Genomic DNA, 16,878 nt, shown 5'->3' with positions numbered 1-16,878 from the left:
CTCTCCCAAACATAGCGTATATTTTTAACGTGCGCTCCCTGATTATGCAACTTTATGGGTCATCCCATTCTTTTCGGTTTTGGGAGGGCCTCTGTGATTTCTCTTACTTCCTTGTTTAAAACAGAGCATTACCACCAATCACAAGATAAAAACCAAACATCTTAATATGGCATAAACCCCTCTTTCCTGTGGTCTTTGCTCTTCTAGCCTCACCTTCCCTTCTGCCCCCACCCCTTCATTCTGAACATCTTTCAGTTCTTGAAATGTATTATTTATTCCTTGCAGACATGTGTGTAGTCCCATTTATTGGTGCTGCCTTTTACTCCCCTTCCCCTGCAGCTTTTACTTGGTTCACCTCACCCATTTGTCAGGTCTTATTATTGACCTTTCTTCTGTGTTAACTCCTGCCCACAGTCAGATTAATTGTACGTTGCCCAAGCGGACCACAAGAACTCATGAGGGTAGGGACATGCCTATCTTTTACAATGTTGTCTGCCTAGTACAGTTCCTAAGGCAGAGATTACTAATTGTTTGCCAATATCTATTCTCCCTTATTTAATTCAAGAGATCCTAAATTTTCCTACAGCAATGTGACCACTGAACTGTAGGCTGTATATCATAGCCTCCCTTGTAGCCTGTTATGGCCAAGGAATTAAATTGCAGCATCATTATGTGAGGAGAAATAATGCATGCCATATAAAAGAAATGGTTGTAGACAAGACTGTCCCTGTCCCCTTCCCCAAAGTCTGGAAGAGGATGAGAATTGGAGAGTTACATCAGACCTAGAAGTGAAAGATATCTTTTGAGGATAGCAGAACTTCCCTGTAAGTCTTAGACAGCGTGATTCTAGAAAAATAAACTTTCAGTTTGGTGAAGCCATCGTATTTTGGATCTTTTGGTTGTGGTTTGGATCATAATTTCAGTAGGTAGGTAGTTAATAAATATTTTTTACTTTAATGAATGGATGGGTGGATGACCAACTAAACTTTTCTATTTTTGTTCTGATGTCTACTTCTTATCACAGAGTTGATGGTACTTTTCTATATCACAGAGTATATCTTAGTGATATCTCTCTGCTGAGAGAAAGGGCACCTTCATCTTCTTTGGAGACTTTGTAAACCAGTCAGGAATAGTCACAAGCAAAGTCAGGGAACTAAGGAAAAGAACCAGTCTGTAATAAAGATGATGCCCTCTAATACAGACTAGATCTGTTTAAAGGGGCACCAAAGGGGGAATGATAGGGAAAATCTGTTGTAAGATGGCTGATGACTAATAAGAACACACCTGTCCCTGATTAATGAGGAATATGGAAGAAACAGGCTATAAATTTTTCCCTCTGCTAATGCTCTGGGATCAGACTTCAGGAGAATGATCTCCTCTGAGACCACTGGTGTAAAATAAATCTCCTGCCTTCCAAGATCTCTGAGTGCCGCTTGGTTCTTCCGCGGAGTGATCCAGACCAGATTTCTGGAACATTTGTTTACTCTTTATCTTAAAGAGTTCTCCCTGGTCCACAAAGCATACAAGATCACAGAGATTTGAACAGAGATGATAGGAAGGAAGGAAGGAGGGAGGGAGAAAGGAAGGAAGGGAGGAAAGGAAAGAGAGAAAGAGAAAGAGAAAGAGAAAAAGAGAGAGAGAGAGAGAGAGAAAGAAAGAAAGAGAGAGAGAGAAAAGAGAGAGAAAGAAAGAAAGAGAAAAACACAAATGGAGAGAGACAGAGAAACTGAGAGAGACAGGGAAGAGAAATATGAAAAAAGAACAACCAGCAGTGGATCATTTAAACCTTCAAATAATGGGGAGCTTGTGTTAAGTGCTATCTATCTACATGCCAGGTAGTGATCTAGGCCCTTTATGTGCATCAATTCATTTCCTTCCCACCACCATTTTATGAATACGGACCACTATTGTTCCCCTTTTACAGATGGAGACACTGTGGACCATAAAGAGTAAAGGGCTAGTCTGAAGTTACACAAACTTTTGATGCCTAGTTATAAACCCAGATAGTCTGACTTAAGAGCCTCCATTCTGGATTATTGTATCATAGAGCCATCTGGAGAATACAAGTCCCCAAAGCCCAGGATATCCATGCTGAAGAAATGCTAGAAATCATTAAACCCACTTTCTTTTACAAATGAGAAAAGTGAGACCCAGTGAAAGAAAATGACTTGTTTAAAGAGACACAGATAGAAAGAGGTTTCCTATTGGCAAGAACAGCAAACAGCGTCAGGAATGGTGATTTCCATCCTTTGGTACATTGAAAACACAAAGGAAAGATTATTCTGATGCAGGAATGATACATGTCCTGCATGGACGGGTAGTGAACTCCAGAATACACGTGTACTGGGGTAGGTATTTGCCCCCCATTCTTCATTCCCAGTTAGTCATACTTTGTCATGCCATTTGGCAGTGCCCTCATGCTGTGCACATAGTCCTAATTATTGATAACAGGTCCAGTCATGTGATTTGTTTGGTCAGCAGACTGCTAACAGACATAATGTGAATAGAAATAGAAGTGTGCTTGCACACATCAGCTTGTTCACTTGCACTCCTATGATTTTCCATGGTAAATAGATATCTCAGTAGATGCTGACTCAAGGAGACGGTGGAGACACATGGAACAGACCAAAATCAACCTGAATCCTCGGAGCATACCCATTAGGTCTGCGGACAGAAGTCAGAGCTGTCCCAGCAAACCCACAGACTCCTGGGTGAGAAAAGGGATGCTTGCGATTATCAGCCACTGAGATTCTGGGTGGTTTGTTATTACATCGTTATTATGGCAATAGCTAACTAGCACACTATGATTCATCTTTACCACATGTGCCTTCTATTAGACTAGTCCACAATCATTCCCCATTTTCTTTGTATCCGTTTACTTGCCACAGTTTCTGGAGTTGGGACATTTGAAGGCACAAGTAACATCCAATATGCTTTTATGAACGTGTTGAAATCTGGAGGGAGGAGGAAAGGAGAGACTGAGAGCCAGTTTGGAGCAACTTCTCCATTAGAAAGGATGTGAACTTCTATGAAGACTGTAGGACAAATAGCTGATCTCCTGTAGGACCCCCAAACATGGTACGTAATCATGCAGCCTATACAAGTGGCAGAGTAGGACTCAATCCTTATAATCATTCGTGTAGTAATGCTGTTTGAATATACACTGATACTTCTTATCATTCTGCATGCTTGGCTCACTGATAGCATTATTTGTGTTAAGGTTGTCTCCACTGGAAACTGAACTAAGCAAGAGCTTGGATTTATTTCTTTTAGATCCAGGTTAAACTTTTGGTGCTATCATATGGGGTTAGGACCAGAAATCTAGGAATGTAAGACTTCTGTAGAGTTAATCACCTCTGATTCTACGGGGTCCCAAGGAGTTCCCAGATAAATGAGTCATGGTAACAGGACAAGACTAGATTATTAATAACTGTCCCCACATCTGGTGCTGCAGGGCACTGCTCTAGGTAATGATTTGGGTGGTGCCCCTGACGATGGTTTCAAGTCTACAAGGAGCCTTTTTCTTCTTCGATGGCACGCTGTTCCTGACAATGTAAACATGTAAATTTTATGATTTCCTGTAGCTTCTNAATAACATTACCACACCTAAGAAGCAGCACGTGGCTCAGTTTACAGATTTCACACAGGGAATAGAAGGACAAGCACAAATGAAGAGACTGTCCTTCATGGCCCTCTTAGTCTCTAAGTCCATAAGAAGTATGGGACCCAGCATTTAAAGGCATGGTAATCTTGCCTCCAAGGGAAATGTGGTCTCTGCTTCTGCCACTCAGATAACTTTCTGCCTTGCTGGGTGCCCCAGACACAGTTGGCATGGACAGAAGGATCTGAAGCATTGCTTCTTCTACATTATGTATCACCAACCTCATCATAGATCTTTGTTGGGTCCGAGCTGAGTAAAGATGCTTACGAGTGTTTGCTGAATAAATAAAGACTTGTGCTAGAGACAATGGCGGCCAGCAGAAGCTGAGTAATAATTCACAAACTAAAGAATTGCACAATCAATCAGGAAGAATCATCAATGCACAGAAACCAGTTGATCAATACATATTTATTGTGGTCTATGTGCTAGGACTTGGGGATAGAAAGGCAAGGGAGTCAGAAGATCTGTCCTCTATGAACTCATGGTCTGGGAGATGACACAGTCAACTGCATGGCTAATTCTGGCAAAAGCCATGTTAAAGCTCACAGGGGACATTGTGGGATCACAGAATTAGACTAACCTCTGAGCAGGAGAGCAAGAACTTCCTAGGAGCTGAAAGCCAAGCTGAGCTTGAAGAGTGAGCTAAGGTGAGACAAGAAGACACATAGGCAGAGGGATAGCAAGACAAATCATGAAGGTCTACAAAGTCCTGGCATGTCTGAAGAATGAAAGTTCTGTATGCTTGGAATATGGATTATATATGTGCATGTTGGTGCTCTGGTCTGTCCAATAAATTCGGACAGTCAGAAAGTGACAAATGATGTTTAACTAAATTCAGTGGAAGTTCAGATGAGTAGTAGGTCTGCATGGAATAGCAGAGTGGAAAAGACATTCTTTGTGGATTGAGGCAGTGATAAATATAATTACAACCCAAATAAACCATAGCTACTACTCCTGAACCTTGAATGTGTGGTAAATGCTTTGCCTACATATTTCATTGTATGCTCACACCATGTCTTTGGAGTACCTACACTTTCCACTTTTTATAGATGAAGAGAATGAAGCTCAGACAGGTTTTGAATGGGCTTATCCAAATCACACAGTTGGTAAGGGACACAGCAGCGACTCTAGCCCATGTCTGTGTGCTCCCAAAACAGACACTCTTAACTTCCAACTCATATAATTGTGAAATGCACTTTAATGATAGGGAAAATATAGTGAGGCAGAGATGGGGTTGTACATTTTATATAAAGACTGCAGCATTGGCCACCCCCAGAGTTCTGAGGTGCTGGGCTCCATTAGGGAGCCTGAGAAGCTACAAAGATTATAAAATGGATCCCCAGGTGTCTGCACTTACCTCCCTAATGCATTCTTCCAGAAGAACTGCTGTCATCTATTCCCGGAGACAGGTATTCACCCTGAAGTTGTAAAGAGCAATTTATAAAAAAAAAAGTGCACCAAAAAAGTAAAACCTAGTACTTGAAGCTAATGGCTGGACAAACTGGGACAGAGAATAGTTTACTATTATTATTTAATTTTCCAAAAAAAGAGTGCACAGTTTCATCCTATTTATCATAAAAGTCACTGATATAATAAAAGCATCTCATCACATCAGCCGTCACTTCTACAAATAGAGCATTGACGCTTTAGATATTAACATGTGTTATAAATGTCATTGATATATTAAGACTTTTCAGACTGTCTATCTAAAAATAGAGGAAGATCCAGAGGGAGGGAGGAGAAAGACACAGAACTGGCTAATTCCATCAGAAAAAGGGGAACCTATCCTTGTACAATTGGATCTTCTATTTGTGACTGATGCAAGTAGACACCTGAAGCTGATTTATGGTTTATATTCTACTCACCAGCTGACTGGATGTAGGGAGGAGAGAGTGGCAGGAAGCTAGGGAGGAAGGAAGGGGGAAAGAGAAACAAAAATATGTGGATTTAAGGGATTTTAATATCAGAAAAGACTCAAATGACCCCCTCAATCCATCTTACTTTGCATGTGGGGAAACCAAGTCTTGAAGTGGCTATACAATTCTGTGCACACCAGTGTGGCTTAGGTGTTAGACAAGAAAAGCTTCAGAAATATGGGCTCTAAATCAGATATTAAAGGAGACCTTTGACTTTCTTTCTTTCTTTTTTTTTTTTTTTCTTTATCCCTAAAGAAAAGTGGAAAGTTCTGTGAGTGGGGGAAATAGGCATGGGCAAGACGTGGGCATAGGAGTCAGAAAGAAAGGAGGAGGGGAGGAAGAACAATGTTTAATACCTGCTATTTGATAGGAAAGCTAAATGTATTATCCAGTGTGATATGTGTGACAGCCCTGGAAAGGTGGGCAATTAGACTCATTTTGTTCATGAAGCCCAGGTTAGTTATGTCATGTGTTCATGGATGAATAAGTAAATTGCCTTTACTTACCCACGGCCCCTGGAATGCCAGGCTCATTCTCAGCCACACAGTCCAAGGACAGAGTTCCTATCCTACATTTTAACTTAAGCTTTCACCTTGGCATCTTTGTGCTAGGGGTTGATAGCACAATCACTTGAGCCAACCAAATCCCAGCAAAGAATGGTTGCCTCGAGGTCACAGGGATGCTGGGTATGAGTTCTCTTTTCTCTCCCTGGCCTCAACCTTGACAATGCTTCCTTTCCTTCTTTTCCTTGAGCAACACTGTAGGGCAAGGCCAATTCCTATCCTACATTATACCCAGGGCTGCCTAATTCAATTAAAATAATAGAAACCAGTTATTGTACAACAAAGTCCTGTGTTAATGAACTGTACAAATAACTAAAAGTCTAGTTTTTCAAGTCTTGAATTCGATTCATCATCACAGATGGTACAGAATGGGCCATGGGGGGCATGTCATGCGGGGTGACAAAGGGCATGTGGGAAGAGGGAAGAAAAGAGAAGAGGTTTTGTAGGACTCAAAAATAAATATTACAAAAATGATAGTTGTAGTTTGCTAATGCATATTAGTGCTGTTGATGTTTCTGTTTTATTTTTAGGGCTGTCTTAAACTTCTCTGGAACCCTATAGCCATAGAGAAAGCAAAGGAGGCTGATTCAGCTCCTTCTTCTCTCCCTGACCTCTGCTCTTGATGCTCTTCCCTTTTCCCCCCTCCTTCACTTTCCCCTACTTTTTCTCACTCCTCTGGTCACTGACATTGTAAATACCACACCCTCCCACCCCACACCAGGATAATGGCTTATAATAACCCCCATGGCATTTTGCATCTGCTTTTTAATTTTTCAAAATACAAATTATTTTATGTTAAAGACAAAATTTAAAGTCAAAATGAATGAAATGAAATGAAATGGAAAGCTACGAAATAGAAAGTAAATGTTCCTCGACGACCTCACCCCCAGGGACACCACCATTTACATACAGTGTGGTTGGGAGGCAGCTGTTAGCTAGTGGTACTGCCCTGGCTTTCTTTTTCTTGGGTTTGTATCTCCACTCTGCCACTTCTGACCTGTGTGACTGTGGGCAAGTGATGCTATTTCTCTAGGTCTCATTTTCTTCAAGAGAAATTGGGACTGGATGTCATGACCTATCTCATGGAATGAGACCACTGGATGTCATAACCTATCTCATGGACCTCTCTTGGAATGGCTTAAGAGGACCTAATGAGATGATGTACATCAGCCCAATGGCTGACCCACACAGACAACTCCCTAGCTACTCTAGCTCATTCTTCCAGCTTTGGTTGTTCTAGCTCTTGGCCAAATGTGTACAAATAATTGGTTAATTCTGCATACTGTATGCAGAAAAAATTTTTCCCTTTAAAATATTACGTGGGCCTTGGGACGCCCAGGTGGTTTGGTTGGTTAAACGTTTGGCTCTTGATTTCAGCTCAGGTCATCATCTCATGGTTTTGAGATTGAGCTTCTCATGGCTGTTCATTCCACAAAGGTGGATCTGTACCCTCTGTGTCTTCAAAGATAACCCAGTACAGTTCTGTATGTGGAGACCTCATGTGTGATGGACAAATGAGATGCAGATATTATAGAGACATTGAGGCATTGAGCATCGCAAAAAAAAAAAAAATTAAGTTGTCTCCCAGTTTTGGTAGAAAACCATTGGAATTGGCTATTATTTCTGCTCTCTATATATCTCTCGGGTTTGGGATACTCTCAAGACATTTTTTGAAAAAGATAATTTGGCCCCAGCATCCCCTGGGGCCTGAGGATGACCTTGGTCTTAGGAAAGGCTAATGGGTTTATCTTTTTTTTTTTTTTTTTTTTTTAAAATCTCATTCNAAAAGCTTTTTGGGTTTTTTTTTTTTTTTTTTTTTTTTTTTTTAAATCTGCATCCTGTCTCCTTGGCACCACTCATTGCAACCACAGCCAAAGGGTGCTAGGAGAAATCTCAGATTTTCTGCTTCTCAGCACTCAACTCCCCTGTGCTTAGGGAAATATTTCCTTGCAACTTTTCTGTTCCAAAATATCATAGGCAAAAACCACTGAGACCCATGTCTGCATCAGGACTGAGAAGAAAGCCAGAGAAAACAATACATGGGGAGAGGAAAGAAAGAGCTGACATTTTCTCCTAGGCTGAATAATGTATTTGAATGTTTCATTTTGGTGTAGATTGAAAGGGGATTAAGGGGGAAAGAGGTGAGGGGGGAAGGAATGAGATAGAGGGACGTGTGAGACCCAAGAGATGGGCATTGTGGTCCAGAAAGTTATTTCTCAGCTGGGCTTAGTTCTAAAGTTCACTACTGAATTATGTGTTGGGCGTTAAGAGACTGTCCCTCATGCCCTTGGAACACCTGTAATGGAATGTGCTGGGCGAGCAATGATTCCTCTACTTCAGGACATTCTGCAACCTGTTCAAGTCCCTCTTGTGTTATGTTTCTTTGTTTCCTTTTTTAACTTAATTCCCCATCTCTTTTTTCTCATAGTTATTTATAAGTTACAGAATAGAGGCTAAGTAAATGTTTGCTCACAGCCATATGAACATTCTCTTCCTGCAACAGAAATGATAGCAAGGGGTGCCTGGGTGGCTCCATTGGTTAAGCGCCTGACTCTTTATTTCAACTCAGGACATGATCTCACAGTTCGTGAGTTTGAGCCCTGCATCTGTCTCTGTGCTGACCCCACAGAGCCTGCTTGGGATTTTCTCTCTTCCTCTGCCTTTCTCTCTCTAAAAAATAAACATTAAAAAAAAAAAGAAATGATATAAAAAAATAGGACTAGAGCAACTACACACTGAAAATGTTCAGACAATGTATGAACTTTGTGGAATAAAATATCCCAAATGATTGTTCTTAAAAGAGTGTGAAGAAAGTCCACCTACATCTAGACTGATTCTCTCATACCTTGTGAAAATATATATGATGAAAATGTCATATATATGATGAAATGTTCTTTTGAAAAAAAAGTCCCAAGCTGGATACAAATTAGTCAAGGCTTCTGTAAGCTTCTTTAAAAGCTTATAGTAGTTAAAGAAAAATATGAACTTACCAGTTAAATTTTAATAGGACTCCAAGTAAGTGCAAAAAGTAAATGTAAAGTAGATGAAAATTTATATTAACATTTGGCACAATTGCTTAAAGACTTGGAAGGAGAAAAATGCAATGGCAACTGAATAAAACAAAGAAAATAAAGACGTCATATCAGCTTCTCATAAAATTTAGCACATAGAAGATGCATACTTCACATACGCAGTAAGGAGAGAGGGAAGAAAATCAGAGAGGAAGGAAGAAGAGAAGTCATGAATGAAGGAAAGGAAAAGAATGATGGACAATGGAGGGGAAGGAAGAAGGCAGAACAAATAATTGCCATTATTTTCTGATATTATATAGGATGAGAAAGCATTTCAAAGGAGCAAGCATTCAGTGTGAGTGGGTGCTGGGGGTGGGGGAAATCTCTCTGGGGAGTCTGAAGGGAAATTACTAGATAAGTTATAAGATCCTGGCCATATTAACAGCTCAAAGTACAGGGAGTATTTTGGTTGCTTCAGGACTTCAGTGCCTGGTCAGTGACAGGCTTTACTATCAGTAAACTAGTTCCTTCCCCAGCTCTTTTAGTTGGTAAATATACAGACTTGGACCAGTTATTGAACTGTGCCTCAGTTCCCTCAGATGTACAGTGGTGATTATAATACCTAGGGCCATGGATAGAATGTAATGATATAATATGTGCAGAGAGTTTAGGACAGTGTCTGCAGATGAAGTGCCCCTTGTTGCCATACTTATCAGTGTTAGTTACTACAATTACCCTTTTGGAAAACAATGGCTCAGTAGAAAGAAACCTACGTGTAAATATTCCCTTTGTCCCAGGCATCCCCCTCTTAGAAATGGATCTCTATAAAATAATTCAACAAAAGAATAAAGCTAAGAGCTGATCACTATAGCATTAGCTGTAATTGCCAAAAAAAAGGAACAACTTAAATGTCCATCAATAGGGGAATAATTTATATTAAATTATGATGTATCAACATAATAGGGTATTATGCAACCATTACAATGATAATTATGACAATGCAGCACCATGAACGAATGCTTCCAATTTAATGTTAAGTGAAAAAAATACCAAATGATATGTACAGTACTATAGAAGCTTTGAAAAAATATGCATGCATATTGGCAAATACTAGCATCTTATATGCAAACATTGAAATAATTATGTGCGGGTGTACACTTAAAGATTTGTTTTTCCTTTTTACAAATTGTTTTTTAATATTGCTTTGAAACCATCTATTGAATAATAAAAACATGCAGCAGGAGATGACTAAATAGGGAAGCACACTTGCTATAACTCACATCAGTGAGTTAGTGATAAAAAAAAGAAAAGAATTGCTTAGAGACATGCACACAAGGGCTTTGGGACATTTATGTGGGAAAAATTTATAAATAATCAGTAAATAGCTAACACTTATAAATTTTTATGTGCCAGGTACTATTGCCCGTGAGCTTAATACAGTTTATACATTGAGTTTTTCACAATAATACTATTTTACAGATTAGAAAAGTAAGGCACAGTGTGGTTAAGGAGCTGGTCAGAAGTCTCGAAGCTACTAAATAGTGGAACGGGGTTTGAATCCACATAGTCTTATCCCTAAATCCATGTTCCTAATCATCACATACACTGCCTTCAGCCAGTGGCTTTGTTGGGGTGTGACCAATGCACTTACACTACACAGAGACCTCCCCTGACTCAGGAAGATTCCATGTGTGGAGTTTAATGTTCTGGTAGTGCTGTCTTGGAAGTCTTTATGATCTTATCTTGGAATATCTGTTTTGTAAGTGAAGTTGGATGGGACGATGGAGCACGTTCAGAGGGTGGAGAGCCACAGCTTACACGTGGTCCCACCTCCCTGAGATGTGATCTTAGAATGAGCTTTCTACCCATGGTGTCCTGGGCATTGTCTAGACTCCACCTCTCCACCCAGACTTCTTGGCTGCTGCCACCTGTCATCAAGCTGGTGACCAGATCACACTGACAGACCAAAAAGACCATGTTTCACCATTGCCTCCTGTCCCCAGTGGGGGTCTGCATGAAGTCACAGGGCAGGCTGGAGTCAGGCATGTGTCCAGTGGAATCTTGGGATGGGGCAAGGTAGTGGTATCTTGCCATGGCCTGGCATCACCACGATGCATTCACCAGGCAACATAGCAGTGACTCCTAACTGACCCATGATCCAGGTATTTAACAGACCTCCATTGTCAGTGAGAGATTGGTAATCTCTTAGAGTGCTGCCTCCAGGGCATGCACTGGGGCAATGGACCTGTGGGAAGTAGAGACTGACTTTCCCACCCTTGACCAATACCCAACAGTGTATTTTGCCCTTGTCCCTGCAAATTATGTTGCTTATCTTAGGCTCAACTATGCTTTTATTTAAAAAAAAACAAAAACAAAAAAAAAAACAATAAAAAAACCCATAAACACAAATGCAGTTAAAATGGAGTCTCCTGCCTTTGGCCTACCACAAATCAGAGGATACAACAGAGGGGAGAATCACAGAAATGTTTCTGCCAGTGGTCTGAGATCCTATGTTCTGTACAGCTTTATTCAGATGACAGGACTTCATCCAGGGGTAGAAGTTATATTATCTTGGCTCTCCCAAAAACCAGGAGTCGTAAGTCAGCTTCCGGCAGATGCTGTGTCATCAAGGAAGGACAGGCTACTCTATGGTTAACACACATGTTTGTCACCATTTCCCTTGGATTGGAATCCAGGTATGTCATAATTATGTCCCCTGTGTGCTCTTCCATTAGTCACTTTATTTATTCAAAAAAGGAAGGACATCATGTTTTCTCAAGTTGTTCTGAGAAATAAATAGGGTAATGTCCATAAAATTATTATCAGCATAGTACCTGGCACAGAGGAAGCACTTGGCAAATTTTACTTATTATCCAGAGCTGAGGCTTATATAGCACCCTAACCATTGAAATGAGAACTTTATGCTTCAGATACCTTACAGGAGAGGGGACAATTAAAGATGACATTTGGGGCATGTGAGAGGCTCAGCTGGCTAAGTGTCTAGCTTTTGATTTCAGCTCAAGTCATGATCTCACTGTTTGAAGCACTTGAGCTCTGCATTGGGCTCTGCACTGACAGTGTGGAGCCTCCTTGGGATTCTCCTTTGTGCCTCTCTCTCTGGCCCTCCCCCACTNAAGAACCTATGTGTGTATGTGTGTGTGTGTATATATATATATATATATATATATATGTTTTCCTCCCTCAGAAACATGCTTTGAATGTGCTCATGCACTGTGCATGCATGTGAAGTCTTGGTTCAATTCCCAAAATTGTGAAATATCACATGGGAGAGACAACTTTGTTCAACAAATCAGAGCAGGTGCTATCAGCTTTCCTCTTTTATATGAAAAAAAAAAAAAGTATTTCCATGTGGAGTTTCACATTGTTAGAATTTCAAATAGGTTATTAGATACACAGAAACTCACACTATTGGGGGGCTTTTTAAAAGCTCTCTTTTAATAAATTAGTTAATCATGTGTTAGAATGTGAGGAAGAAATCAATATTGTTGACAATTTTTAATGTGATAAAAATCATTGTACAGACTTTTAAATGTTTATTTTTATTTTTTGAGAGAGAGAGAGAGAGAGCAGGGGAGGATCAAAGAGAGAGGGAGATACAGAATCCAAAGACAGTCTCCAGGTTCTGTGCTAGCTGTCAGCACAGAGTCTGAAGCGGGGCTTGAACCCACGAACCATGAGATCATGAGCAGAGCCGAAGTTGGACACTTAACCGACTGAGCCACCCAGGCACCCCTGTATAGACTTTTAAACTAACTTTACCAAGGCATAATTCACAACAATATGACCACTACTTCAATCAAAAGATAGATCATTTCCATCATCCCCAAAAGTTCTACTCTGTTCCTTTTCAGTCAATTCCCCACCCACTGCTCCAGGCAACTGTTAATCTGACTTCTATTACAATAGATTATTTTATCTATTTTTAAACTTTAGGTAAGTGGAATTACACAGAATATACTCTTGTGTCAGGCTTCATTTGCTCAGCATATTGTTTTTGAGATTCAGTGACTGTATTAGTCAGAGCTGTCCAGAGAAATTGTGTGTGTGTGTGTGTGTGTGTGTGTGTGTGTGTGTGTGTGTGTCTACATATTGTAGCAGGATTCTCATGCAGAGAAAAGGGACACTGAGGCTTTTCTGTTCAGAAAGCAACTTTATTTGTTGTGCCAGCACAGGTCAATGGGTTCATACCTGAAAAACTGAGCCCTGAGTGCAGGGGGCTATAAGCTTTCTGTACAATTTTCACTCCTTTGTCTCCCATATATGGTAGCACAGTCTGAATGGGTGGTCTATGTTACAGAGTTGTAAGCAATGTCGTGCATGCATACATTGCCAGGTTGCCTTCCCTGTCTTGAGGTTTTCACCAGTCCTTAAGGAGGGTCTCTACCACACACACACACATACACACACACACCTAGTATTATATAGTGTAGTACAGTATAATATAGAATAGTGTACAGTAATTAGTATATGTAGCATACATATATAGTATCTACATAAAGAGACTTTTAATAAGGTATTGGCTTACAGAACTTTGTAGGCTTTAAGTCCAAACTACTATCTATAAGCTGGAAATCCAGGAAAGCTAGTCATGTAGTCAAAGGCTGAGGGTCAGAGATGGATATCCCAGCTCCAGTAGTTAGGCAGAGAGCAAACACAACATATCTCTGCTTTTCGTTGTATTCAGGTCCTCAGCAGATTGAATGAAGCTCATCCACATCCATTGCACATCCAAGCAGTCTGCTTGGGGTGTCTGGGTGGCTGAGTCAGTTAAGCATCCAACTTCTGCTCAGGTCATGGTCTCACAGCTCATGAGTTCAAGCCCATGAGTGGGTGGCTGAGTCAGTTGAGCATCCAACTTCAACTCAGGTCATGAACCCATGGCTCATGAGTTTGAGCCCTGCATCAGCCTGTGAGACTGCTTTAGATTCTGTGTCTCCCCTCCCTCTCTCTCTGCCCCTCCCTTGCTCTTACTCTGTCTCTCTTCAAAAATAAACAAACTCTCTTCAAAAATAAACAAACATTTTAAAAAGTTGTTTAAAAAAGAGCAATCTGCTTTACTCAAGTCTACCAATTCAAATGCTAATCTCATCTGGGACATCCTCACAGACACACCCAAATGTAATGGTAACCAGATAGCTGGGCCCTAATCAAGCTGACACAAGAAATTAACCATCACACAGATGTTATGCATGTATTGGTAGTTTGTTTGTATTGCTGATTAGTGTCACATACTATGGGTCTACCATATTTGTTGATCCAGTCACCAGTTGTTGGACATTATTACAGCTTTTGGAATAAACTGGAATAAATAAACTTTATTTTAAATAAAGCTGTACAAACATTCCTGTATAAGTCTTTTTTTTTTTTTTTTGTAAACCATTATTTTCTCTTTTTGGATGGGCAGGGGGTGGATAAAGAGATATTTTCATTTCTATCAGGGGAATTTGGGATCATAGGGTAAGTAGGTATTTTTATTTTTATAAGCTACTCCCCAGCTGTTTGTCAAAAATGGTGCCATTTTGCACTTCCACCAATAACTTTGTTAGTTTACCTTAAAAATAACAACTGACAGTTATTTTACCCCCAAAAGATGGGTTTATTCAGGAATAAAAGAGAATTGCAGTCAGGGACAATGAAGCTATAGCAAAACCATAGGCACGTCAGGGAACAAAGGAGAGGCACACTTTTTAAAGGAGAAAAGGGCAGTCCAGAAGGCTGTTATAAACTAAAAGCCCATTGGAGTAAACTGGAAGTTTGAAGTGTGGTGGCTTTTCATTGGCTGAGCTGTTGCTCTGTGGTGGGGATAAGGAAAGCATCTCTTCCTCTGGCTGGACAAGTAGTATCCACCCACAATATCAAGTCTCTGTAAGGTCAAGTCCATCTCTTCCTGCTGGGTCTGCAATTGACTAGGAGTGATAGAGGGTGAGAGCACCTCCTACTGAAAATTCTCGACTCTGTTCTGGTGAGGCTACTAATTTTCACATGTTCAATAAATATTTGTTAAATAATTTCTTAATTAATCACTTTATTAGTAATGAATAATGGAATCAGAGTACTTCAACTTTCCATGAAATAATTCTACAAGTTTCTCTGTGAGAAATTGTTTTTTTTTTTAATAGAGTAACAAGAGGGGTCATTGTACACATTAAATTGATCACGAAACTGCTTTCAGAAATATGAAGTCTTCAGATTTATGATTGTTGTAAAAATAAATTTCAGCACAATGCTATATACGTAGAGTTTAAAACACCATAAATCTGATGAAAAAGATTCAAAGTGAGCAATACAGGTAGTATGTTATTAAGCAAGAGAAGCTATTTATATTCCAACCACAAATAACAGAGTTTTGATATATACTGCTTCCCTTTTCTGTCATATGATAGCAGGTTCTTGTCCTATATTATGGAAAAGTGCACAGCCTTACCAAGCTGACACCCCACAAACCATTCCCCTCCCCCAGGTGGCATATACGACACTCCTCAGGCACTCCTGGCTGCCCAAGAACAAAGGAAAGGGCAGAAAACAAATGGTTAAACTGATACAGAGTCTCTCTCAGTTTATAAATCTTATCAATAGTGTAATCTCCAGGAACTCCCTAGGGTCTTAATGATAATGTTTGCTAGACTGAAAAACAACTTTAGCTTGACAATAGCCAGGCCTCCAGTGATCAGTGAGTCTTCTTTAGCATATGAAAATCCCTTTAGGAAACTTCCTCTTGAGTTTATCTCCCCCAACTGCAAAGTAATAACCAGTCACTCTTCACAACCCAGTGCAGCTGTTTCTGCCCCTAGGTCCTATCCGGGTGCTTTAATGAAATCACCTTTTTTTTTTTTTTGCACCTAAGAGGTCTCAGGAGTTCTTTCTTGGTCGTTGGCTCCAGACCTCATCACTCCAAAACCCCATCAGGGGTGAGCTGTGTTCCTTTGAGCTGCTCTCAAAAAAAAATCACAGACTAGATAGCTTATAAACAAGAGGAACTAGTCAGGTGAGGGCACTCCAGGCCTCAGGCTTCTTGGATTCTCACAGGGTGGAGGGTGCAAGGGAGCTCCTTGGAGTCACTTTTATAAAAGCACTAACATCATTCATGAAGGCTCTACCCTTATGACCTAATCACCTCCCAAAGGCCTCACCTACTTAATACCATCACCTTTGGGAGTTAAATTTTGGGGGGAGGGAACAGAAATATTCAGACTATAGCTACCCCATCTTGTAGCTGTGTTCACAGTGTCCATGAAAAGAAGAAAAACAACAGTAACAACAACAACAAAAAGCAAATAGGGAATGATTACAGAATTGCAACCAGTGCCGACTAAAATTCCAAAATCTGTCTCCATAGTATCCTGGCATAGACCCAAGGAGGCAGCAAGCCCTCGGAAAATGAACCGAATTTATCTCCACACCTTCCATGTCCAAAAGCACTGCGAGGGCTCCCTAGGTGATCTGTGGGCACATGGCAAATAGAACCAAACTGATCTTTCTGTCCTTCAGGTCATCCTAGCTCAGATCATAGCGATATGCAAACACTCACGTTTGTGTAACACTTCACAGGCCCAAAACACTTTGTTATTTATGTTCTGACTTGATTGAACGATTCTTTTTCAAAGTCTGTAAAACAGGAACTCATTATCTCCACTTCCATATGAAGAATCAAGCTCAGGGGCTTTAATGAGCTTTCCTGAGGCCACAGTGATTATTTCACTGCTGTG

At 40.4% G+C, this 16,878-nt stretch overlaps 1 long non-coding RNA gene across 1 annotated transcript in view; it reads right to left on the bottom strand.

The window, feature by feature from the left end:
- Positions 1 to 5,018: 5,018 nt before the first annotated feature.
- The window catches only part of LOC144236139 (uncharacterized), a 96,966-nt gene continuing 85,106 nt past the window's right edge, over positions 5,019 to 16,878 (bottom strand). Inside the window, exon 4 of the long non-coding RNA XR_013336428.1 lies at positions 5,019 to 5,079. This is a non-coding gene — a long non-coding RNA (uncharacterized LOC144236139). The remainder of the gene's footprint in view (positions 5,080 to 16,878) is intronic.

The sequence above is a fragment of the Crocuta crocuta genome, unplaced genomic scaffold (genome assembly GCF_008692635.1).
Source record: "Crocuta crocuta isolate KB4526 unplaced genomic scaffold, BGI_CrCroc_1.0 scaffold95, whole genome shotgun sequence".
NCBI classification, from domain to species: domain Eukaryota; kingdom Metazoa; phylum Chordata; class Mammalia; order Carnivora; family Hyaenidae; genus Crocuta; species Crocuta crocuta.
This window is presented reverse-complemented; position numbering and strand designations above follow the sequence as displayed.